Source organism: Eriocheir sinensis, chromosome 26 (genome assembly GCF_024679095.1).
Source record: "Eriocheir sinensis breed Jianghai 21 chromosome 26, ASM2467909v1, whole genome shotgun sequence".
In the NCBI taxonomy this organism is placed as follows: domain Eukaryota; kingdom Metazoa; phylum Arthropoda; class Malacostraca; order Decapoda; family Varunidae; genus Eriocheir; species Eriocheir sinensis.
In genome coordinates, this window is record NC_066534.1 from 14,132,779 (window position 1) to 14,158,218 (window position 25,440).

Consider the following 25,440-nt stretch of genomic DNA (forward strand, 5'->3'; position numbering starts at 1 on the left):
AGAACGATGTATAAATTTCTTAATCATACGAGCTTGAGTCAATCTTGTAAAAAATACGAATAAGTAAGAACACACACACACACACACACACACACACACACACACACACACACACACACACAGAGACAGACATCTCCCCCCACCTCCATCCCCCCCCACACACATATCCTCTCTCAGAAGTGTAACCATCGGGGTCGTAAATCCTTATCACAAGACCCATGGCATTATATCTTTGACTCCCGTTTCTTTTTTTCCTTCTCATCGTGATTGGAGAGTCGCCCGCGGACCCGTGATAGCATCCAGGCCTGCGGTAAGGAGATGAGAGGGCGCCCGATAATTACAGAGAGCAGTGGGGAGTGCGAGGGGGCGGCGGAATGGTGGGGAGAGAGAGAGAGAGAGAGAGAGAGAGAGAGAGAGAGAGAGAGAGAGTGCTATAATTGTTCTCTACCCCATCATGACGTGTATTACCCCTCCTTCACTCGTAACCAAGGTCGCGTGAAGGGAGGCAGCAGCAGGGTATGTAAGTCTGACCCGGTGTTTGCCAAGGCGCCGCCACCACCATCACCACCACCGCTGATGAGACTGAAAAGCTATCCGGTAGTTTGCGATGATTACGAGCTCGGGGAGACTGTCTGCAACACGTTGGTTTATCTGGCCGGGAGTGTGGTTAGAGGAAGATGGTTCTCGGAATAAGCCACGTATGTCATTATGAAAAAAAAAAAAAGTTCGGACAAGTAGAAGCACACAGGTGGTCATTGTGAGGCCTTCTATGGTCTTGATTCGGTGCATTGCCAAGAAAGGAGTGATAAGATACAACAGTAGACGTAGAAAAAATAGAGAATAGTATTTATTTGACAGGGACCAAAGAGGAAAGACAGAGATAATGAAATGAGTGGCGGTGTCCGTAGGAGGCATAGTTATTCACATGCCAATAAAGCCACTGAGTCATGGTCTTATTATACAGCGAGGGGCACCACTGATGTGAAGAATAATGCGCAATGACATGACACACATTACGTCTGAAGATTAAGTTTATTGCTTCAGATGCTGTGCAGTTGTAGGACTACACAACACTTACTTGGCCCCTTTACTGTCCATTGGCATTCAGTCTTGTTCGATAATTCATTGACTTGGAAGCGCTTTCAGAAGCTCCTATATAATGAACATGTGAGTGAAAATGCTCTCTCAACTCTAGATTGTACAGTGTGGTTGGATTAATGGAATGGTGCGGGCGTTGCAGGCTGCTAACAAGTGACAGTGGTCAAATGAAGTCTTAAATATTAATTTCTACACAAATGTCTTTATATTTGAGAAGCATTTTTTTTTCTTTCTGAAGGGACGAAATTCGACGTCGAAACTCAAGATTTTTTGATAGGTCAGTTTTGTGTGTGTTTGCACGACTCTCAGTTCATCGTGATTAGCACGCCTCTGCTAATGAACCCCGCAAGAAACACAATTTCTTACCATTATAGGTAAGTTTCCAGCGTTGTGAACCCAAACATACGTCTTCCAAGGCACCTGAATACAAGCTGTTCTCGATTAATAAATTATTGAAAGTCTGCATTCTAAAAATTAGTATTGTATCTCTACGAGAGAGTTTTGATAGCCCCGAAACTCGATCGAAAGTTATGAAAAGAATTATGAAGAGCAGGAATCAAGAGAGGAAGGCTTTAATACCTGTGCTCGCCTCTCCGGGCGGGGCGGCACGTGGGCAGCAAGCCGAGCAGAGCCCGGTGCCTCTAGCTGTAGGGTCGGAGAAAGTGTGTAGAGGTGTACCTGTGCACCTCCATGCCATGTACATGATTAGGTGACGAGAGTGGAACAACGAGACGGACTGGAGCCTACAGGGGGAGATAGCTTTGTGGGCGACGATAAAGGAAGGAGAGCAGCGTCTAGAGGTGGCATAAAAGAATGGGGCCGTGGAACAGGTACAGATAAAGGAAAGTAACACTAGTGATGTTGGGAGATAATGGGACAAGTAGATGAGTAAAGGCAATAGATGGTGCGGGGCGGCCAGGGGCTGAAGAGAGAAGATAAGGGGGTGGGTGCGGAGGAGGGCCACTTGGATGGAGGAGAGTGAGGGGTGAAAGGGTGAAAAGAGGTAGTAGGTAAGGCCGCTCTGTCATCATTAATGTCGACAGCCGCGCCTGAGCCAGCCAGTCCGCCGCCCACACGATGTAATTTAGACCAAAGGGAGATTCTTATCGCCTTTATCTGTCTGTTTTTGTCTTCGTCCATTAGTGAACGAGAGAAGGCGAGAAGTATCGCACGATGTCAAGTGTGTTTGAAAGGAAGAAGAGAGAGGAAGAAAAGAGCAAAGGAAAGACGGAGGATGACAAGATGTTAGAAAGAAAACGTTACGCTAAGCTGTGAGCACGCCGAGACACAAGGAAGGCTGATACAGAGCGGCGTACACTGGGCAGACCAGGACTATATAGTGAGTCCAGAAAGGGTATGTAGCGCACATTGAAATAGTATATATATATATATATATATATATATATATATATATATATATATATATATATATATATATATATATATATATATATATATATATATATATATACACATAGTTATATTATAAATTCTTTCTTTCAACCATACACTCACCATCTTCAAACTGTACCATGTCTGCATTCTGAGTCTATATCTCATAATATTCTTTCATGTGTTGAAGACGAGTAATGTCGTAAAACATTTTTTTAAAGATGAACCGTCTTTATAAGCTCCTCAGCGAACGACATTACGGCTGGCAAGTGACCAGGCTTGCGCGCCTCCGTGGTGAAGCGGTTAGGATAGCTATCTACGAATGTGGGTCTGGGATCGAATCCCAGCCCGAGCAGTCAGTGCGCAGCCCATCCAACTGTTCATCCTCCCTTTCGTGTAGGTCGATAATTGGGTACCTGGGGAAACCTGGGGAAGGGAAACAGTGGTAACCTGGATGCTGCTGTTGCCCTGTGTTCCGGGAAAATGGGTTTTCACCCAACATGGGGTCAAGGGCCAATGAGGCGGAGATGAGCACCGAGGCCACGCGCAGGTATAGTGTTCCCAATTTACCTTTTACCTCTTTTCTACACATTTTATTCTCTCACCCTCATCTCCCCTATAATCTTTCCTTAGATAATCTCTCTCTCTCTCTCTCTCTCTCTCTCTCTCTCTCTCTCTCTCTCTCTCTCTCTCTCTCAAGCACTACACACCCTCCTGGCGGGTGTGAAAGCGGTCGGCGCGGCGCAGCATCATAGTGTCCACTCATGAGGCGGCGCATCGGGACTCGGCGCAGCGGGTGGCGGCACTGCGCATTATACGGGGCGCAGAGGTAGTAGTGGGTCCCCTAGTGTGCCTCTGTCCGCTCTCTACATAGACTGATGGATGGAGAAGGGGGAGGAGGAGATGGAGGAGGAGGAGGAGGAAGAGATAGAGGAGGTGTTGGAAGTGATGATAGTGGCGGTGGTTGTGGTATGGAAGAAGAAGAAGAGAGAAGATGATCAAAACGAAGAGAAGATAAAGAAGAGGAAAGAAGGAGGAGGAAAATAAGGAGATAGAGGAGGTGGAAGTGATGACAGTGGTAGGACGTGGTATAGAAGGAGCGGTAAGAGGATAAGAAAGAAGAGAAGGAGGATAGAGAAGAGGAAAAGAAGAGAAGGAAGAGATATAGGAGGTGTCGGGAGGCGGAAGGGTTGATAGCGATGGTGGTGGACGTGGTATTGAAGAAGAAACCGGAAGAGGATCACAACGAAGAGAAGATGAAGAAAAGAAAAGAAAAGGAGAGGAGAAAGAAAAGTTGAAGGAGGAAGAAGAGGTAGAAAAAGGGGATGAATATACTATTTTGTCATTATCATCATTATTATTGAGATCCATGAAAGGGCATCAAGAAAAAAATAATAATATAGACCCAAAATTAACCCTCGTTGAGCAGACATGGATATGAAAAACAAAGAGTGACAGTAACATAAGTAGAGAAAGAGTAGGAGGCAGACAAGGATGAGAGATCACTATTTAAAACTTATTGAAATTTCTAGGTTTTAAATACGTATGTTTTAGGTTTGTTTCTGTCTTCGTTTGTTTGTTTGTGTTATGTTCATGATTTGTTAGACCTTGTTTGTTTATTTGCTTGTGTGTGTATGTTTTGTTTCCTTTATTTCACTTTTTTTTATCATTTTCCACTTTTTGAATCATCGCTTTCTCTTCTTCGAACCCTCTTCATCTTTTCTTCGGTCCATTTGAAGTCGAGTATTTGGTTTAGATATCTTAAAGTATCGTACACTTCTCCTTTGTTACCATCCCTTCAACCTCTCTTCCACCTCCTCCTCTGTCTCTCTCTTTATTCTACTCTCTACCTATTCCCAATCGTGCTCTGTTTATATATTTCTCATAGCATCGTACACCTCTCCATATCCTTCCCTCCTCCTCCTTTTACTCCTCCTTCCCCTCTCTACCTATTCCCTCTCTTCCTCTCCCTCCCTATCTCTTCCCTCCCAGCCATAAATCACCGGTCGTTCTAAGTCGTTTTCGCACCTGTGAATTGTGGCCGCTGCCCTCCAGGTGCGCTCATTAACCTGCCCGCCGAGGAAAATAATTCATAGACACTCTTGAGGAACCTCTCGGCGAAGGTAGGTCGTTCGTGGAAACTTGGTTGATGAGGTGGTGATTAGGAGATCGATAGTGTCACGTGGAGGAGGAGGAGGAGGAGGAGGAGGTGCAGGATGAAAGAGGTAGAAGTAGAAAAGAAGTAGTAGTTAAAGTAGACTGAAGTGGAAGAAGGAAGACTAAGAAGGAAGAGGAGAAGGAAGAAGAGGAGAGAAAGGAGAGATAATTGTCAGTAAGTAGACTATTTTGCAGGTAGACAAGCAGACAGGAAGATATGGACAGGTATTCAAGCACTCTCCTTACACTAACGTAACTAACCATGCGTCCGTAATACCTGTTTTTCTCTTATTTATTACATGTCATTGCTGTTTTCTATTATTTCTTTCCCTCCCTAATACATTTGTCATAAGTTACTGGTTACGAATATTTGTCATGAAGCTTTACCGACACCATCGTCACTAATCAAATGTCCACAATACCAGTTTTTCTCTTATATTACATTTGATCGCTATTTTCATCATTCTTTTCCGTCCCTGATACATTTGCCATTACTTACTCGCTCTGATAGTTTGTCTCGAGGCTTTAACGGTTTCTCTTTAACATCGCATTTCGTTGCTCGCTTTTCATTATTCTTTTCCGTCCCTAATACATTTGTCATAAGCTGTTCGCTGCGTTTGTTTGTCTTGCAGCTTTACCGACGCAGCAAGTTAAGTGTGTTCCCGTCGCATGTGTTAGTCAAGAGTGCAGCTTAGGAAAGACACTGCGTCCCATCCGTCTATGCCACAGTCTCGCCTGTTAGTATGATATATTGTTATCGGTATATCAGGAGGAGGGGAGAGAGAGAGAGAGAGAGAGAGAGAGAGAGAGAGAGAGAGAGAGAGAGAGAGAAAGAGAGAGAGAGCGTGGGGGGGATAGGCAGACAGACAGATGGGCAGAGACAGAAAGACAGATAGAACGATATACACACACAGACAGACAGGCAGACAGACAGACGGAAAGCGACAGACTGAAAGATAAACAGGGAAAAAGAAAGAGAAAAATATACCCCCCAAAACATAACGGCAAACAAAAAGCAAAAAAAAAAAAAAAAAGAAAAGGAAAAAACCACAAAACTAACACAACAACACACACGCTCCCTCACTCCAACACGGGAAGGGCACACGGGGGAGGGAGAGAGAGAGAGAGAGAGAGACAAGACGCCTTCATAAACAAGATAAACAACAGACGGTGCGTAACAGTTGTCCCGAGGAAGGGTCGCTCACTGAGGGTGCCGGATCGAAGATGGGACATGAGGAGCCGCCTCGGACAATCTTGCCTCATCTGGACTCGGCCAAGACAAGAGACAATTACTGGGCGTGAGAGATAAGGCGGTGAAGGACGGAGAGAGAGAGAGAAAGAGGAGAGTGTGTGAGGGACCAGAGGAGGGAGAGAGGGATGGAGAGACGGAGGAAGGGAAGAGGTGTGGCGAGGCAGCTAATATCTTATCTCGGGTGATTTATTTAATAAGCATGGCGGCGTCTTAGACCTTTTTAGAGGAGAGAGAGAGAGAGAGAGAGAGAGAGAGAGAGAGAGAGAGAGAGAGAGAGAGACACACACACACACACACACACGAGCGATACGAAGGGAATGGAAGCTAGAAGTTGATAGTTTGTTATTAGAGTGTGGTTATGGTGAGGGTGATTTGTTGTGTTTGGAGGGAGGTTATATTTCCCGAAGGCAGTCAGCTTCGTAGTGTGTCCGTGCATGTGGCAGGGTGGCACGTAACACAACCGGCAATAATGAGAAGGGGGTGGGAAGGGGAAGGGATGGCAGCCGGGCAGGTGAGGAGAACCGTGTGAATGGTAGTTAGCAGGTGATAATGGTGAGGGGAGTAATTTATTAATGGTTACGGATTCCTGGACTGCGTAGAGGAGATTCACGGTTGAAGAGAAGGGTGACGTGAAAATTTAGGTCTGGTTTGAGAGGTGACGGTGGTGGATTTGGAGTTGATAAGATGGGGAACAGGTTAATGTGGGCTGCAAATAGATGGTTCGTGGATGATGGTTATTAGGTGGTTTGGGTTAGATGAATATGTTGAAGGAAGGAGTTTAAATGTGTGTGTGTGTGTGTGTGTGTGTGTGTGTGTGTGTGTGTGTGTGTGTGTGTGTGTGTGAAGAGGCTCGATTTAGTGGGAACAGCAGGAATCTGAAGCGAAAAGAACATCAATAGATAAAGAGAAGGTGGAGATGGAATTCAGTGAGTGAGGAGAAGGACATATGAGCTGCCTGGGAGAAAGAAATAACACTAAAGGATGGCAGCTGAGCGGGTGAAAGAACCGTGTGACTGGTAGTTAGTAGTTGATAATAGTGAGTGGAGTAGTTTATTAATGGTTGGGAATTCCTAGACTGTGTAGAGGAAGGAGATTCACGGTTGAAGGAAGGTGGGGCGACTTGCTAATTTAGGTTTGGTATGAGCAGTGATGGTTGGGGATGGAGAGTTGATAAGATGGGGAACTGGAAATGTGGGCTTCAAATAAAAGGTTCGTGGGTGAGGATTATTAGGTGGTAGGGTGAGGAATGAGAAGTGTATGATTTAGAGTTTGAACGAATAATTTGAGAGAGTGGTTTTAGGAGTGTGTGTGTGGAGGGTGGTAAGGAGAAAATGAGGGACGGGGGTTGAGGGTTAACTATTGGGAAGGGAGAAAGTTGGATCAGTGGGAGAGGGAAATGAGGGAGTCTGTTTGAGGTTTGGCTTTGGGGAATGAGGGAGAAATGGGAGACTGGGAGATATGCTTTGGATTTGAGAACTTGAGAGCTTGTTTGGGGGTAAGATAAATGCAGAGGAGTGCTGGGTTAGAGGGGAAGGGAAGTGGGGATTGGGGTTGAAAGTCGGCTTAGAGATGAGGGGAAATTGAAGTTAGAGATTGAGGAGGATAGGGGTGAGGTTGAAGGTTAGCTTAGAGAGGAGGGGAAAGAGAAGTTAGAGATTGTGAAGGATGGGGTTGAGGTTAAAGGTTAGCTTAGAGAGGAGGTTAAAGGGAAGTTAGAGGTTGAGAGGGTTGGGGTTGAGGTTGAAGGTTGGCTTAGAGAGGATGGGAAAGGGAAGTTAGAGGTTGAGAAGGATTGGGTTGAGGTTGAAGGTTGTTAAGAGAGGAGGGGAAAGGGAAGTTAGAGATTGAGAAGCTTGGGTTGAGGTTGAAGGTTGTTAAGAGGTGGGGGGAAAGGGAATTTAGAGGTTGAGAGGGTTGAAGCATGACGGACACAGCGGGAGAAGAAGCAATATTGATACTTGATTTACTGCCTCTGGGCCGCCGCCATGATGGATGAGCCTTTGACACGACCCTCCAAAATGTGTTGTTGTTGTTGTTGTTGATGTTTTTGTTGTTGATGGCGTTGTTGTCGCTTTTGTTATGTTAGTGCCGTTGGTCATCTTTTTCGTATTATTTGGTGTTCTCTTCTTTCTCCACTTATATATTTTTATTTGAGGGAGTTGACAGTTTTATTATCTATGTTTTTTTTCAGTCTTTCTTTTATTTCCTTGCTTCACTAGTCTTTTATCTTTTTTCTCCTGAACACAAAATTTTCCATATATAAAAGTAACATCACAGATAACAACAGCAACAATAACAACAGAAAAACACAAATAGAAGTGAAAAAATAATCTGATAACTCCTCTTTCTCTCTCTCTCTCTCTCTCTCTCTCTCTCTCTCTCTCTCTCTCTCTCTCTCTCTCTCTCTCTCTCTCTCTCTCTCTCTCACACCCACACACACACACACACACACACACCTACATCCCCACCCCCTACTCACCCCTTCCCTTACCCCCCCCCCCTCCCCCCCGACACACACACTCCCATTCAGCCATTTCAGCCACACATAACAGCCCCTTTGTCTTATTAATTACAAGAAACAGGTTTTCGCCCCCGTGCGCCGAGGCCGGGCAGGGGAAAGTCACCGGGGTGCTCGCGGTGTGTCGGGGCGTCATGATTGCTGTTCCCGAGGCGACCGTGAAATTCGGGTTTGTAAGTGAATATTATCGCCCGTTATGTCTTTGTCTGCTGTCTGTTTCTGTGTGTGTCTGTGTCTGTCTCCGTGTGTGTCTGTGTCTGTCTGTCTCTCTCTGTCTCTGTTTGTGTTTGTCTCTGTCTCAGTCTCCCCTTTCTCCTTTCTCTCTTTTGTCTCTCTCTCTCTCTCTCTCTCTCTCTCTCTCTCTCTCTCTCTCTCTCTCTCTCTCTCTCTCTCTCTCTCTCTCTCTCTCTGTTTTATTTGTGTGTTTTGCTACATTTCTTATCCTACGGTGTTCTCGGTACTATTGTTTTTCTTTTTTTACTTCGGTTTGTCGGTATTCTTTCATAAGATTTGCAGCCTTTGTGTTCTTTTGTTCTTTTCGTTATTTATGTTGTGAATTACTGAATATATTTATCTTTTATGCTGGTATTTCCTTCAGTTTATCTTTTTAGTGGGGAAGGCACGTAAAACTTCAATTATTCTTTTCTTTTATAATATCCCACTTCTCCCGGTCTACTGTTGGGTCTCCATACAGTAATTATAAATGTTCTTCCAAGTAGTTTCCTCTCCCACTACATTCTTTACCATCTCTACATCTTCCTTGACTTCTCTTTTCTTCCTCTGCAGCGAGTAGCGGGCTTTTTTTTATTATTGTTTCCTTTTTTTGTGCCCTTGAACTGTCTCCTTTGTTGTAAAATAAAAAATCCCTCTCTGTGATGACCACCTCTTCCCACATACACATCTTTACCTTCTCTGCCTCTCATTTCTCCATCCTCCCTCCACCGTCTCTACTTCTTCACAGCGTTAAGAGATAAATTCCAGGAACTTCATATCTCGTACTTCGCACACACCTCCCTCCCTTTTGCTCTCTCTCCCTCCCTCCTCCCTCCATCTTTCTTCGTAACCTCATTCCTTCATTGGGTGAGAACTTAAGTGGTGGATCGGAAACCTTTGGGACGCATCTATGAACGATAAAAAGGATCGATAATTCCTCCACATATACCGGGCACCCTGTACGATAATTCACCCTCCTTCATTTTTTTATCCGCCTTCGCTCCATCGCCACGTCGCGCTGCGCATTTCGGAACTATAAACTCCTGAGCTAACGAGGAAGGGGAGACAAGGATTGCATAGATAGTAAAAAAAGAGGGCGAAGTGAAGGGAGCGAAACAGTCGTAGATTCCCCGTTACGGCTGTAGATTATAGGCAGGAAGTGGGTTCGATACCTTGCACGATAGCCGGAGACGTTAGCAGGGAAAAGTGAGACCGCGGATGTCCCTCCAGGGGTTTATATTGAGAGAGAGAGAGAGAGAGAGAGAGAGAGAGAGAGAGAGAGAGAGAGAGAGAGAGAGAGAGAGAGAGAGAGATTATGTTCACTAAAAAGATTATAAGCTCTCTTGATATCGAGGCAAAGGAACGTTCAGATCTTGGCAGCAAAATCAAGTGGACAGTTAGTTGGTTGAAGGATCGCAATTGATATGTCTGAGAACTGCTCTCTTCTAAGCCTTGTTCTGACTTTCCTATATTTATCCATGTGTAAATGTCTCATATCTGACTGGAAAGTATAATTTTAACCAGTGTAGATAACATTAAATCATGAGTTATATATATCACTAAGTCTCAAAGCCTATTTTTTATTTATGAACTCAAATCCAACATTAGTATTCTTTGTCACAGTGTTGTCCTCGAGGTTAAAAAACTCAAATAAATTAAATACTCAAGCTTTAATTGGGTTGTTAGCAGCAATGTAAATCATCTTTAACACTTAAATGAGGGCCACATCAGCATAACGTCACCTTCGTAAACAAACCGCCTATGTCATTATTTTCTACTTTACAGGAAATCAGAAAAGAACTGTCATTATCTTATTCGACTTAAGGTTTAGGCAGAAATGAAAAGGCCAATTCCAGAACACTCAAACCCTGAATGGCGAAGGCAACTATACAAAAATGGGCGTCACATGATGAAAAATTGATGTACAAAAAACCTGGAAATCACTGAAAAATGACTTAGGCGATTATTATATAAGGGTGACGATAATTCATTCCCATAACTGATCTTTGTGTTAGGATCAAAATTAAATTGCACCCACATACTATTTTCATACTCATGTGCTTACCGGGGCTGAAGTTATGGCTGCGATCTTGCTGACATTAATCATTCGCCGCTAGCCTCAGTTTACGACCACCGTCCAAAAATCCAACATTCATCTTATTCTTGATCATGCACCTACGATTTGGAATGCTTTTTTCTCTTTTCTCCCTATTGCTTTTCCCTATGAACTCCTTATGTTTATGTGATATTGCACCAAAGAAATATTTTCCTTCAGGTTAGAGGTACTGTTTCCTTAATTACAGTGATTACAGCACATTTTGTCACTAACTTTTGTTCTTCTTTTAATCCCCTTTATATAGTCATTTGTATTGGACTACTTGGTAATTTTAAGTATATAGAACAGAGAGAGAGAGAGAGAGAGAGAGAGAGAGAGAGAGAGAGAGAGAGAGAGAGAGAGAGAGAGAGAGAGAGAGAGAGAGAGAGAGAGAGAGAAATGGGTGTCTGCTTCTGGTTCTGTTCTTTGGGTATCCTTTGGCCTCAGCAGACCTGGTAATTAGCGTCTGGTGCCTCAGGTGTGTGTGTGTGTGTGTGTGTGTGTGTTATTTCATAGTGACCCCATTGATTCGAGAGGGAGAAGGTACACTAATAACTTTTTTTTATCTGTTTCTCTCTTGTTCTTTAATAGACGAAATGGGGACGAGTTTCTGTTTCGACACACACACACACACACACACACACACACACACACACTGCAACATTCCAACCCCCGTCAGAGCGTGGACGAACAGGTACAAATACTGTCCCATTCCGACCATTGTTATTATCATCAACACTTCTCCTCCCTCTCCTACACTGCCCTAAACTTATTACCTCACATTATATTCCCTGTTATTTTTATGCATAACTAACTCTCATGTTTTTTTATGCAGATCAATTTGAAAGATAGTTCCTCCTTTATATAGTTTTGCTCGGTCATTACCTCAACACCAGCCATTATTCTGCAGCGATGGGATACTTTCTTATGCATTCGATGTCGCTACTGTCAAAGCTTTATCTAAAAAGTACTGTTCCCTCTTTTGTCATCTCCAACACATCATCAACGGGACCATCACCACCACTACTACTACTACTATTGGCGGCAGTGGTGATAATACTACTCCTATGACTTATAATAATGCGTCCTACTAGAAATCCAAACCCCTTCCACCACCGCCGGCTCATCACCCCAACCACCCCACCGTCCTCCCCTCACCGCCCGGCCGCCAGCCACTATCGCCGCAGCTATCACCGGGAGAGAGTGTCTAATGCCAGTGCTGTGCCCGTCCCCAGGAGTAATAATGATAATGATTCGCGTCCTGGCCAAGTATATCATCAACAACAATGAAAAATAATTTAATGCGCGTTGTCGTAAAAAAGAAATTACGGTTGACCCGAGTTTTTGCACCCTTTTTATGCGCTTTGATGCCTTACAGGGGTGAAGGAGAGGAAGAATGGAGGCTTTGAGGAAAATATTAGTGAGGGAAGGAGGTGTGATGTGATGATTATTATGATGTAAGGCGATGAGGTGTGATGTGGTGTTCGGTGTGTGTGTGTGTGTGTGTGTGTGTGTGTGTGTAGTAGATAGACGTATAAATGAATCGTTGTGTCTAAGGTTTGTACTCGAATTTACATGAAGGAAAAAGTGTACTGTTCTTCAATCCTTATGTGGTTTGTTCTGAAACTAAATACACTTGCAACGATGGTGTTAGCGATAAGGTTTCAGAATTCTTGTAGGTTCACAGAATGCAGATGAGTCCATAGCGATGTGAGAGAATATGATGTTAGACAGTAGTCGTTCAATAAGTGCGATATATTATTTGTTTTAAGAAGTGATTGTAGACCTTGATGCAAAACACGTACAAAGGAGTAGCTCGGTAATGTTATTGTCGTTGTTGGCTTTGTCTTTGTCGTTGTCGTAATCATTTTGTCGTCGTCGTCGTCGTCCGTGTAGTCGTAGTCGTATTCCTAGTCGTTGTCGTAGTCAATGTCGTTGTCGCTGTCGTCGGCATTGTCGTTGTCATCGTCTTGGTCGTTGTCGTTGTTTGATTCGTTGTCGCTGTCGTAGTCGTTGTCGTTGTTTTAGTTGTTGTCGCTGTTTAGGTCGTTGTTGCTGTCGTAGTTGTCGTTGTCATAATGTCGTTGTCGTTGTTTTTGTCGCTGTCGTTGTTTAAGTCGTTGTCGTCTTCGTAGAAATTGTCGTAGTCTCGTCGTCATCGTTTCAGTCGTTGTCGCTGTCGTAGTTGTTGTCGTTATCGTTGTCGTTGTCATCGTCGTGTCTTAGTCGTTGTCGTAATCGTAGTAGGTTTTTGAGGAGGGTCTTTCGTGTGGGTGCTTCACAGGTGTCGGGGAGTGACCTGGGAGAACACTTGGGAACAAAAGTCAGGTCACGTAGTACACAGGTGATGCGGTGAACCCGTGCACCTGTGTGGAGGGCGAATAACCTCTCAAGAACACTTTCAGGGCAGAGGGAAAAAAAGTGTAGTAGCATGCCTCATAGCCCATGACTTTGCACTTGCTTATTTTATTCATCACCATCAGAAAGTCGTTCCCACCACCACCACCACCACCACTTACACCACCTGGGCACCTCCATCACCCGCCTCACCTGTAATCACCCGTCACCCTCAGCGTTACTATCACCGCCATGCCTCACCACCGTCGTCACCATCACTCACCGCTAACGACCCTTCCTGCGCTCGCCAAACCCGGTCATTAAGCTGGATTAATTAACTCACTTGGCCTCGGATATTGCAGACTTAATTAAGACACTTAGCCTTACGTATTTCGGACCCGAGGTGTTAATTACGAAGCCCAATATTTTATGTACACAGCTTCATATGTCAAAGAAAGCCATTTTCGTACTGTAACGGTACCACTGATGCCGAGAGAGAGAGAGAGAGAGAGAGAGAGAGAGAGAGAGAGAGAGAGAGAGAGAGACCAATAGTGTGTGTGTGTGTGTGTGTGTGTGTGTGTGTGTGGTTTGAACTGATCTCTTATTGTCTTGTTCTTATACCTGCTTTTTATTCAAGTTTATATTAAACTCATGGCTGCAATTCATGTACTCCAAAAACCTGCAAAAAACCTACTTGAAGACGATACATCAGAGTGAGCGAATCATCGGTACTGTTCTTAAATTCTAGTTCCCAGGAAAATAAAGTTTGTACGAGTTTTCCCGCCGATTACAATGTAGTAGAAAATACACTGATCAACTCCGATATTTAGTAAGTCCTTAGAGTGTTTTGATAGGGCTTGAAAGAGTTATTGATGATGTCATTGCGCACGCCGAGCCTCACCATCGCTGCCAGCTCTCACTAGCGGCGCCACCAGACAGCAAACACCCGCGCGTGCTGCTCTGTGGTTGTCTGCTTGAAGGGAAACGCAGTATTTTTTCTTGTGTTCCGATTTGATGGTTCTCGCCTAACGGACTGGACTTGTTACTTCCCCACGCTTGTCTTCAGCTGCCGAGGAGTGAGGTAAGAGGGTGTGTGCGTGGCTGAAGCAGATGACTCAAGATAAGGGTGAGCTTTAGAGTAGGTAACCTTTCACCATGGCTGCCCCGAGGATGGCTTTCCCTCGCCTGCGTTTTCGCGTAGCCAGTGTTGTCATCTACATTGTTTGGTTATACTACTTCATCAATCAGTTAGTTGAAATGTCCATGTAATTATTCAAAGGATGTATATATTTAAATTGCTATTTGGTCAATCATATCTCTATCTATCTATAATAATGTACCCATCCGCATAATTTGGTTACCTGTTAATTACATCAGGAATTAGCATGTATCAATTTATTCATCTATATTATTTTTATCCACATTTGTCTAAGATGTGTATGATTAACGATATAGATCAAAATAGCCTACCTGCTCTACCGTCTCTCTCTCTCTCTCTCTCTCTCTCTCTCTCTCTGTCCATGTTTCTAAAATTAACTAAATCTAAACACATTCGTTGGTTAGAAGAAATGTTATATTATCATGAAGTATATTGTTAGTATCATGGTATGGCCGAGTAGGCTTGAGAGAGAGAGAGAGAGAGAGAGAGAGAGAGAGAGAGAGAGGTGTGGGTGGGGGGGATAAAGTTAACTAGCGAGCAAACGAGCGAGCAATGAACAAGGGAACGAGCAAAACAACCAGTGTGCGTGTGTGTGTGTGTGTGTGTGTGAGAGAGAGAGAGAGAGAGAGAGAGCGTCGGCTAGGGCTGGTATCATGGAGGTAATCTTGGTGGGCATCAGCCAGAGACAATAGGGGGCAGCGGGCCCTTTCCACAGGTGATGGCTCGCATTCGTCCCCGTCGTCGCCTGATTACCTGATGGCGGCGACCTCTGTGTAATTGTGTGGCCGCGGCGGGTGCTATTGTGTTGCCGGGTACTGGTGATGCATGGCGGGGAGCTGGGCGTCGCTGTGCTGCTGCTGGGGATGTAGTGGTGTGGTAGGGGTGTGGTTGTAGGTGGTGGTGGTGGTGTGGTTGTGTGTTAAGGTGGGCTTTGGGGTGTTGCTTGGGATGTGGAGCTGTGTTGTGGTGTGGTTGTGTGTTAAGGCGGTGGTGAGGATGTGAAGGTGTATGTGGTGGTGGTGTGGTGGAGGTGGGCTTTGGGGTGTTACTTGGGATGTAGAGCTGTGTGGTGGTGTGGTAGGGGTGTGGTTGTAGGTGGTGGTAGTGGTGTGGTTGTGTGTTAAGGTGTTGGTGAGGATGTGAAGATGTGTGGTGGTAGTGTGGCTGTGCGTAGTGGTTGGTAATGGTGAGGATGTGTGGTGATGTGGTGATAATGGGGTTGTCAGTGATAGTGTGGTGATTATGGGGTTGTTAGCGATGGTGGTGGGGTAGATAAGGAGGTGTTTTGTGGTGATGAGCTGCTGGTAGTGTGGTTGTATGTGATGAATGGTAGTGGTGAAGATGTGATGTATGTGGTGGTGAGATGAATGTGGTGATGTATGTGACGGTGTGGTAGTATGTGTGGTGTTGGGTGATGGGTGTGGTGTTTTTAAAGGTGTGGTTGGGAGGTGGCTACGTATTTCTTTATTGCCGTTTCCTATTATTTTTTCTTCCATATGATAGTTTTAAGCTTTTTTGAGTGTTTTTAGGCATCATTTATTGTGCATATGAATAATGGCCGTAATAATGACCATATGAAATACTTACCATAGGAAGGATAGGTAGGTTAGGTCAGTTTGTTAGGTCAGGTCAGGTCAAGGTAGGTTGGGTAAGATTTAATTTGGTTAGATTTGTTAATTTCTTTTATGATTAATACGTGTGATAGCCTTCCCGTCGCGCCGTTCTCAGTAGGCTATTAGTATGGTGGCGAGCCGAGAGTTGACGCTAGCCTCGGACGCACACTTTTCATGGCTATATATATATATTTTTTTTATCCACACTTTTCATGGTTTTCCGGGAGGTTTATAGGTAAGTAAAAAATATGTATGACAACAGAAGAGCAGTTGGTTAAGTTTCTAGACAACGAGATATTGGCGCGTGATCATGACACCGCAGAACACTCAGAAGAGCTTAAAAATGATCAAACAAGAAGAAAACCTCCCCACCGAAAATAGGAAACTGGAATAAAGGAAAAAAATATCTGTAATGAGCATGTGGATAGTTGTGTGCTGATGTGGTTACCGGTTGTGTGTGTGTTAGTGTGCTATAAAAAACATGTAGAATGGATGTAGCGTGGTAGGTTCTGTGCGGTGGTAGTAGTCGGTCGGGAGTTTTGCCTTTGTAACGGAACTCCCTGATGTGTGTTTCCTGTCTGGGTCTATTATTTTCCTCTTTTTCTTTCGTTCTTTTTTCTCTTATTGTCCAAAACTTGTGTACTGTTGCTTTTGTTTCTTCGGTGTGGTCATTTCCGAATAAAAATTCTCCGATGTGGTGGTTAGGTTTTTATCGGGCGTGGTCTTGGTCGCGCTGGTGGTGAGGTTTTGCGGGTATGTTACGGACGAAGAGCTATGTGGTGATGTGGTTTGCGGGATGTTGCCTCGTTAGTGTCAGTGGTGGTGTAGTGTGGCTTTATGGGTGTTAGTATTGATGTGGATTGGTGAGGATATGAGGTGATGGTTGTATGATTTGGTGGTGGTGGTGTGTCATAACTTTGAGATTACTAAAGTTTTATGTCTGGTCAGGGTATAGGTAACCATTCTCTCTCTCTCTCTCTCTCTCTCTCTCTCTCTCTCTCTCTCTCTCTCTTCGGTCGTTCCCTAGCACATTTTAGGCAACGATGACATGCAAACTGAATGAAAACGAGGCTGTTATTGATATTCCTGTTTGTTAATTCTTTCTGCCCTGCACATTACATCTTCCCGTTTAAAAGGAACATTAGCGAGGCGGTCAGAAGGTGAACCGGAGACTAAAAAGGCAGGTTATAGTCTGTAAATCACATACCTTTCCATTTTAGGGATTTTAGTGCTAGACTTTTTTGCAGAATATTGAAAAAAAACGAGAGAGAGAGAGAGAGAGAGAGAGAGAGAGAGAGAGAGAGAGAGAGAAGCGGTGGAGGAAGGACGGAATAAAATGCCCATTAACATTGAGAACACTGGCTTGTTCCTTTAAGAAAATGAATGGCTCATTGTTTCGGGTCCAAATGAATCGAAGGAGAAAGCGATGGGCTGTGAGGGGGCCGCGGGGCTGGGGTGATTTTTTTCGTTTCGCTTTGCTTCGATCCCACCCCGCCCACACCTGAGAGATATCGATGGCCAGGGAGATCGCCGGCCGGATAAACACCACCAACGTCGATTATGAAATAGTGGCAAATAGATAATCGCGGCAGACTGATGGACTTACATTACGAGACGGTCAAACACCCGCCATTCTATAATTCACTGAAACGACGAACCAGAGAGAGAAACATAGCTCATTGTGTCGTCCTCGCTGGTTGAAAAATGTTAAGCTCTGTTCGTAGGCATTGGAAAACACTTCACTTAGAAAAGACTTTCCAGAGAGAGAGAGAGAGAGAGAGAGAGAGAGAGAGAGAGAGAGAGAGAGAGAGAGAGAGAGAGAGAGAGAGAAACATAGTTCATTGTATCCTCCACGCTGGTTAAAAAATGTTAAGCTCTGTTCGTAGGGATTGTAAAAACACCTGACTTACAAATAAAAGACTTACCAGAGAGAGAGAGAGAGATTGTATCCTCCACGCTGGTTGAAAAATGTTAAGCTCTGTTCGTAGGGATTGGAAAACACTTCCCTTAGATAGAAAAGATTTACCAGAGAGAGAGAGAGAGAGAGAGAGAGATGCCTCATTGTATCCTCCACGCTGATTGAAAAATGTTAACCTTTGTTGTAGGCATTAGAAAAAAACAATTCACTCAGAAAAGGTCATGGGTAGGAAAATAGATACTTAAGCTGATAGTTTATTGATAGATAGACACCGCTGAGCTTGAATAGGGAGAGATAGATAGTTACGCAGATCAGGAGTACGATAGATAAATAATTACGTAGATAAGTAGTCATAAAAATGAATAATTATGTAAGTAGATAGGGAGGGACTTTAAGTAACATGTAGATAAATAGGGCAATAAATAAATGACTTGAGTAGATGGCAGAGATGGAGCCGAGAGAGAGAGAGAGAGAGAGAGAGAGAGAGAGAGAGAGAAGGGTAAATGAAGATACTCAAAGAACAAAGGCGATTAATTTTGTTTGTGCTTTCGTAGGTGATCCTTCCTTTATTTGGCCTCTGTTTGTCTTATGAATGTGTGTGTGTGTGTGTGTGTGTGTGTGTGTGTGTGTGTGTGTGTGTTCTCATGCCCACCACACCCACCTATCTACTGCTCCACAACACACACACACACACACACGAACGCACCCTTAACACGATATAATGTAAAGACAAATAGCATGCAATCAATATTCATAAACAATATTTTGCACGAGAACGATTATGAAGTCAAGATCTAAGTGGGAGGATAAGAAGGGGGAACAGAGGAGGAGGAGGGTGCGGAAGGGAGAGAGTAAGAAGGGAGAGTAAGGAGGGAGAGCAGGAATTAAGAGTAGGGGTCAGGATGGACAAAGGAATTAAGGTGGAGGGTGGGGGAGAGGGGGGCAAGGGTACGTGATGGTATTAAATAAGACGATAAATTAGATCACAATAAGCGATAATGACTGAAGGTAACACACAACAACAACAGGTATATCGGAGCCGCTTCCTGAGGTGTTGAGGCTGAGCTCTTTATCAGCGTCCCGAAGATTTTATTGCCTATCAACTGTGTCCATATTTATTAGTTTATCGCCGGCCACTCCCCCAAATCGTTCCCTAGGGTACTCACCTCTCCCCCCTTTTTCTCTCTCTCTCTCTCTCTCTCTCTCTCTCTCTCTCTCTCTCTCTCTCTCTCTCTCTCTCTCCTTTGCACGCACATATTCATACACATATACATACATACATACATACATATATACATAAATACTCGTACATTATACACATACATACTTTTCTTTGGCTATACAACATTTTGCTCTTAACATTCGACCTCTGGGGTCAGCTCCTGTCTATGTTGGCGTGTATGCATTGTGTTCCGGTGATTGGTGTCCCTGCCTGGCCGTCCCGGGATGCCAACACGCCTCACTTGTCCGAGGTCGCATTCGAAATATATTACGCGACCATCATGATCAGTTAACGACACCGAAAGTAATTAGTCAGTAGCGAAATCAGATCCCAGGACCTCGTGTTCATCACTTTGGTGCTTTAATCACCCAGTCTATATAAATAAGTTATTTATCATATATTTATTAATTTATATATTTCATATATAATAGCTTATGTGAAATTTTTTCCCTGCAGCAAAATCACTAATTTATGTTCTTTTCCTTTCTTCATTTCTAGAATTTTTCATTATTTATTTTCGTCTGTAATCTCCCTTTGTGTCCTCGATCATTCCATCAGCGAAGGGGAAAGGGAGGAGAGGAACCTTGCTGGCAGAGTTTTGGGTTATATTTCTAAATTGTTAGTAAGAGAAAGAACACGACAAACTGGTCTCGAGGCTGAAAAACATGCCGCACAATGGCTAAAGAAGCTTATATGCATTCTTTGGAAGACGTAGACAGCAGGGGGATTTAAATGAGGTATTGAATAAGGGGGTTTTAATTAAATAAATTACATTGAGAAATTGTTAGGTCACGAAGCAACGGGTATAAATTCAATTAATCCGGTTCAGAAAGATAGGAAAAACTGGTTCCCGAATACGGTCGTGGATGAGAGGAACAAATTCTCAAGATAAATTAGTTAAAAAAAAGTACGACTGAAACTCTTAAATGGAGGTTAAATAGATTATTGGATTGGGAGAGAATTCTCGTGTGTGTTTGTGTGTCTGTCTCTCTCTCTCTCTCTCTCTCTCTCTCTCTCTCTCTCTCTCTCTCTCTCTCTCTCTCTCTCTCTCTCTCTCTCTCTCTCTCTCTCTCTCTCTCTCTCTCTCTCTCTCTCTCTCTCTCTCTCTCTCTCTCTCTCTCTCTCTCTTTCCCCCACCTTCCCTCCCCCACCCCCACCCCCTCCCCTCCCTCCCTCCCTCCCTCCTGCCTTCGCTATCGCTTATCGCCATCGCTTATCGCCATCGCCATCGGGGGAGCCTCAGCAGATAGCGACAGGAGGAACCCGCGCCATAACTTATCGGGGGAGAGATTGCCCGATCGCCTACCCAAATTTGCCTCGTAAAAGAGCTGTCAATTGACCCCTTAATACCGCAATCACAGCAAGCATCCGTCACGCGCCCACCTGCCTCGCCTTATCAATGCCCGTTTATCACCTCGCACGCTATATCACATTCTATTTGACCCACACTAATGATATGGATCTGGACTAGCCGCCGATCTGTCAATGCTCTTCGTCTTGAAACTCTTTTATATCGATGCAGAAAAAGATGTACAGGCGGGGGGATCTTGCCGTGGTTTTTGGTGCTGGCGGTGGTGGTCTTGGTGAAATATCTGCCGTGGTAATGGGCGCCGAGCGGGGCATTACGTGGGTGATGCATATGGATGTTAGCAGTCATTAATATGGTGGAAGCATGCGCGGCTGATGGATGGCGCGGGGCTGGCTGGAGGTGGTGGTGTTGGTGAAGGCAGCGAAGGAGGGAGGGACGGCACGCACGGACGGAAAAGAAGAAAGGGTCATATTCTTGAACCTATCGGCGGCCAAGCACACATCTAACACGGGTCTCGTAGTAGTTGCGGGCATTTCCAGGGGTAGTTTAGTGACTCTGGTGATAATCCGACCATTATCCTGTACCAATAACCTAGAGGAACACACATTAGAACCCGATTACTCTCCTTTTTTGGCCTTTGAAAGTAGCTGATGTATAAGATGTAAAAGAGAGGATGGGAAGGGAGGAGGGAGTGAAAGTTGTGGCAGAAGGAAGGAGGTGAGAGGAGGATCAAATGGAGAGGAACGTAGAGGAGTAAATAGAAAAAGAGTAAGAAGAGTGAGTAAGCATATCAGGGAAGTATGGGTAAAAGAAATCAAATAAAGGATGAGAAGAGAGAGGGGAGGGAGTAAAACGGGTAGCCAAAGGAAGCATATAGGTGAGAGGAGCATGAAAGGGGGAGGGGGAGCGTCTAGGAGTGAAGATAATAAGCAAGGAGCGACCCAAGATTTTAAGGGGAGGGTATAGAGACGGGAAGGTTTATGGTGATTTGCATCTCGTCAACCGCGGCGTCGATCAAGATAAGGCGACGATTTGTGCGTTAGCTCTACACCCTCCCCGGACCATTACTTCGCTTAGTGTTTCAGCCAAAGCCTCGTCCATCAACAGTCTTTCCGTACGTCTTCCCTCCTTCTGCTGAACCCACGTATTCATAATTTTTTTTCCTCTTTTCCTTTCGCTTTTGACTTACGAGAGGTAGTGCGTCGTTATTTCTCCTATTTTGACTCTTTGTATCTGTCTGTCTCTTTGTCTGTGTCTGTTTGTCTTTGTCTGTGTCTGTTTGTCTGTCTGTGTCTGTATGTCTTTGTTTCTTTCTGTCTTGCTGTTTGCTTGTTTGCCTCTTTTTGTTTGTTTTCTGTCACTGTGTCTGTCCGCCTGTCCGTCTGTCTGTCTGTCTATATATGTATGGTATGTATGTATGTATGTATGTATGTATGTATGTATGTATGTATCTCTCTCTCTCTCTCTCTCTCTCTCTCTCTCTCTCTCTCTCTCTCTCTCTCTCTCTCTCTCTCTCTCTCTCTCTCTCTCTCTCTCTCTCCTTTATATTAGCCTCTGGGAAGGACACGTTTAATCAAGTATCTCGCAGCCCCTTAAACACAACCCCCGTCATGGTAGGTGCCGTAATGTACTCCAGCGCGGGACAATCACCGAGTCAGGTCTACTTTCACCTGTTCTTAGAGCGCGTGGGAAAAATATGGGGCGACGTGCGCTAACCCTTCAGATCCGAAAGTACGTGTCCGAAGGTGTACCTCGAGATATGATTCTGCGTTGATGAGAGAGAGAGAGAGAGAGAGAGAGAGAGGGGGCGGACAATAAAGCAAACAATCCGATAGGCACCCTGGCGATCATGCAAGAGCCAGCAGGTCTTCACTGAGAGAGAGAGGCAATAAAACAAACATAATCCGATAGGCACTCTGGCGATCATACAAGAGCCAGCAGGCCTTCACTGAGAGAGAGAGAGAGAGAGAGGCAATAAGGCAAACATAATCCGATAGGCACCCTGGTGATCATACAAGAACCAGCAGGCCTACACCTAAGCACATGTCAGCGTGCCATTGGTCGAGGCATCGCTACGAGGGCCACTTAGCCAGGCCAATCACGAGGCTGCTACACTTTTGACAATGGAGGGCCATCGCTCAGTGCGGCGGGATGGCCGAGGCGGGGCTGGCGTCACAAATCATCTGCCAATAATGGGTTGCGACCCTAAGTAATACAGCGGGTAATGGTCTCACGCCGCCAGTGTTGCCAGAACCGCCCCTTCCCCTCCTTTCCTTTCACACCCCCTCCACCTCCCTCTCCCTCTCCCTCTCTCCCCGTTCTTCGCATTCTTCTCTCTCCTATGCCGGTGGATCGGAACCCGCTATCTCCACTCCTCTTTTTTTCTTTCTCTTCATTCACTTTTTTTTTTCATTCTCTCTCTCTCTCTCTCTCTCTCTCTCTCTCTCTCTCTCTCTCTCTCTCTCTCTCTCTCTCTCTCTCTCTCTCTCTCTCTCTCTCTCTCTCTCTCTCTCTCTCTCTCTCTCTTATTTCATTGTACTTTATCATTACAAGTATAAGTAATGTAAAGACGGCAGATACACGTCTTCAACAGGTTTAAAGGTACACTGGGTGCGGTACCTCATTTTACTTGCATATTCTAGACGAGTATTTTCAGGTATATGCATAGGTGTAAATAGGTGTCATTGGTGTTGGGTGTTGGTCGTGTAGCCCTCCAACTATGGGCCGCTCCCTTCACCTGCCCTCTCTCACCTAACCCTTCTGCTCTCTCCTATGCCAGTATATGTAATGGAGTGTTCTGTTCACCCGGTTATGTTTGGACTTCTCGTATTATTCCATTCGCATTATTTCTTTAACCTTTATTTTCTACAGCAGAGGAGTAAGTTCAAGGGCATAAAAAAAGGTAACAAATGTGAAAAAAAAGCCCGCTACTCACTACTATAAAGAGTTAGAGGAGTGGCCGAAAGATAGGTCAATTTCGGGTTTTCTTACATCTCTCTATTGCTGTGTGTCCGCTTCTTAATTTCCGCATTGCCAGGCCATCCTATCTCGTTCTCTTTTTCCTGTCTTTCCCAGAGTTGACTGCGTTTCTTCCTCCACTCCTTCATTGCTTCCCCCGCTTCCACCGCTTCCACCTCGGTATAGTCAGCATGATCAGAACCCCTTCACCTCTGCCTCTTCCTCTATACTCCTCCTCGGGTGGCACTGCCGGCCCTGGGAGGCGATAGATAAAGCAGCCGATAAGTGAGAGGAGCGTTAGCCGGAGTGATTACCGGAGAAGGGAGAAGAAATGGTAGACGGACCCGATAAACTCCGCCCCCGATTGCCTTCCTCTGTTTTTCCTTAGCCCCCCAGATTGGACACTTTCAAGAGAGAGGGATAAGGTTGGTTTAATCTCTCTCTCTCTCTCTCTCTCTCTCTCTCTCTCTCTCTCTCTCTCTCTCTCTCTCTCTCTCTCTCTCTCTCTCTCTCTCTCTCTCTCTCTCTCTCTCTCTCTCTCTCTCTCTCTCTCTCTCTCTCTCTCTGTCTGTCTCCGTCTGTCTGTCTGTCTCTCTCTCTCTCTCTCTCTCTCTCTCTCTCTCTCTCTCTCTCTCTCTCTCTCTATGTCTCTCTCTCTCTCTCTCTCTCTCTCTCTCTCTCTCTCTCTCTCTCTCTCTCTCTCTCTCTCTCTCTCTCTCTCTCTCTCTCTCTCTCTCTCTCTCTCTCTCTCTCTCTCTCTCTCTCTCTCTCTCTCTCTCTCTCTCTCTCTCTCTCTCTCTCTCTCTCTCTCATTTGTTATTCACATGGTATTCATTCATTATTCCCTGTCTGCTCTGTAAACAATAACACCATGAGTACGAACTTTACCAACAGACGCGTAATAAATCAACAAATAAAAATGATAGAAGCGAATTGTCAGTAAAAGCTGAATGCAGAACAAACGAAAAATCGATTTAAAACTGTAAGCGCCGGTCACTAACTTCCAATCGGCTCAGTGTCGGGAAAGAAATGAAGGTGGGGATGATTGCCGTGACCTAAGTATCACTTGGGTGTCTGGTTTATGTGATTTTTTTTCAAAGGCTAATGTGTAGGCTCACTAGATGACGGGTTCTTGCGCCCTGCCATTGTTACTTCCCTTGTTCGGCGTCCACACTCATCACCTGGCACACCTGGCCACTGAGAACGCGACATGAGTACCTGAGTATACCTGCAGCTAATTAGTCCGTGCTAATGACGTATAATCATTTATTTATTACTCATTATTTGGAAACGTAACCTGTGATTGACGTGCGACCACACACACACACACACAGACAAAGAGACAGACAGACAGACAGACAGACACACACACACACACACACACACACACACACACACACACACACACACACACACACACACACACACACACACACACACACACACACACACACACACACACACACCAGTTCATCCTTGTGTACAAATAAAAAAGCCTTTATCATCTCGCCAAGTAATAAACTTTTACGCCTCGTTTATCGGTAATCATGCGTGAAATTTTTGGTCAATATTTTTTTCTCTAGTTAAATATTTTGCCTCTCAACTGTTTTCTAACTGTATGGAGTAGCCTCAAGCTCTACTGTATAATCACCCTTCCCCTCCGCCCCTGCAGTGCACATGTTCTCATACCATATAAATAACTTCTTTTCCAATCTACACCTCTACATTCTAATGGCCCTAAGGTGTTTTTCTCCCTCTTTTGTCGCTTTCTCGCAGACTTTTCTTCTTATATCGCAATTTCCCCGAGGCTCTGCATTTGCCCGACCCTCCCATTACGACGCCCTGCTTCCATTATCGCTCCTTTTACCTTGACATCCTCTATTAGATTGCTTTCACCCTTATTTTCCTTATATGTCTTACTTTCTATCCTCCCCATTTCATCCTCTTCTCCCCTACTTCTTTCAGCCTCCCCTTTCACTCCATTCTCCTTTCACATCCTCTCTTAGATTGTTTTTACCCTTCTTTCCCTTATAAGACTAAGTTCTCTCCTTGCTTATCATCCTCACTCCTAGACGCTCCTCACCCCTTTCATACTCCTCTCACCTACTTCCCTCAGCCACCCCTTTCACTCCATTCTCCTTTCACATCCTCTCTTAGATTGTTTTTACCCTTATTTCCCTTATAAGATTGCGTTTTCTC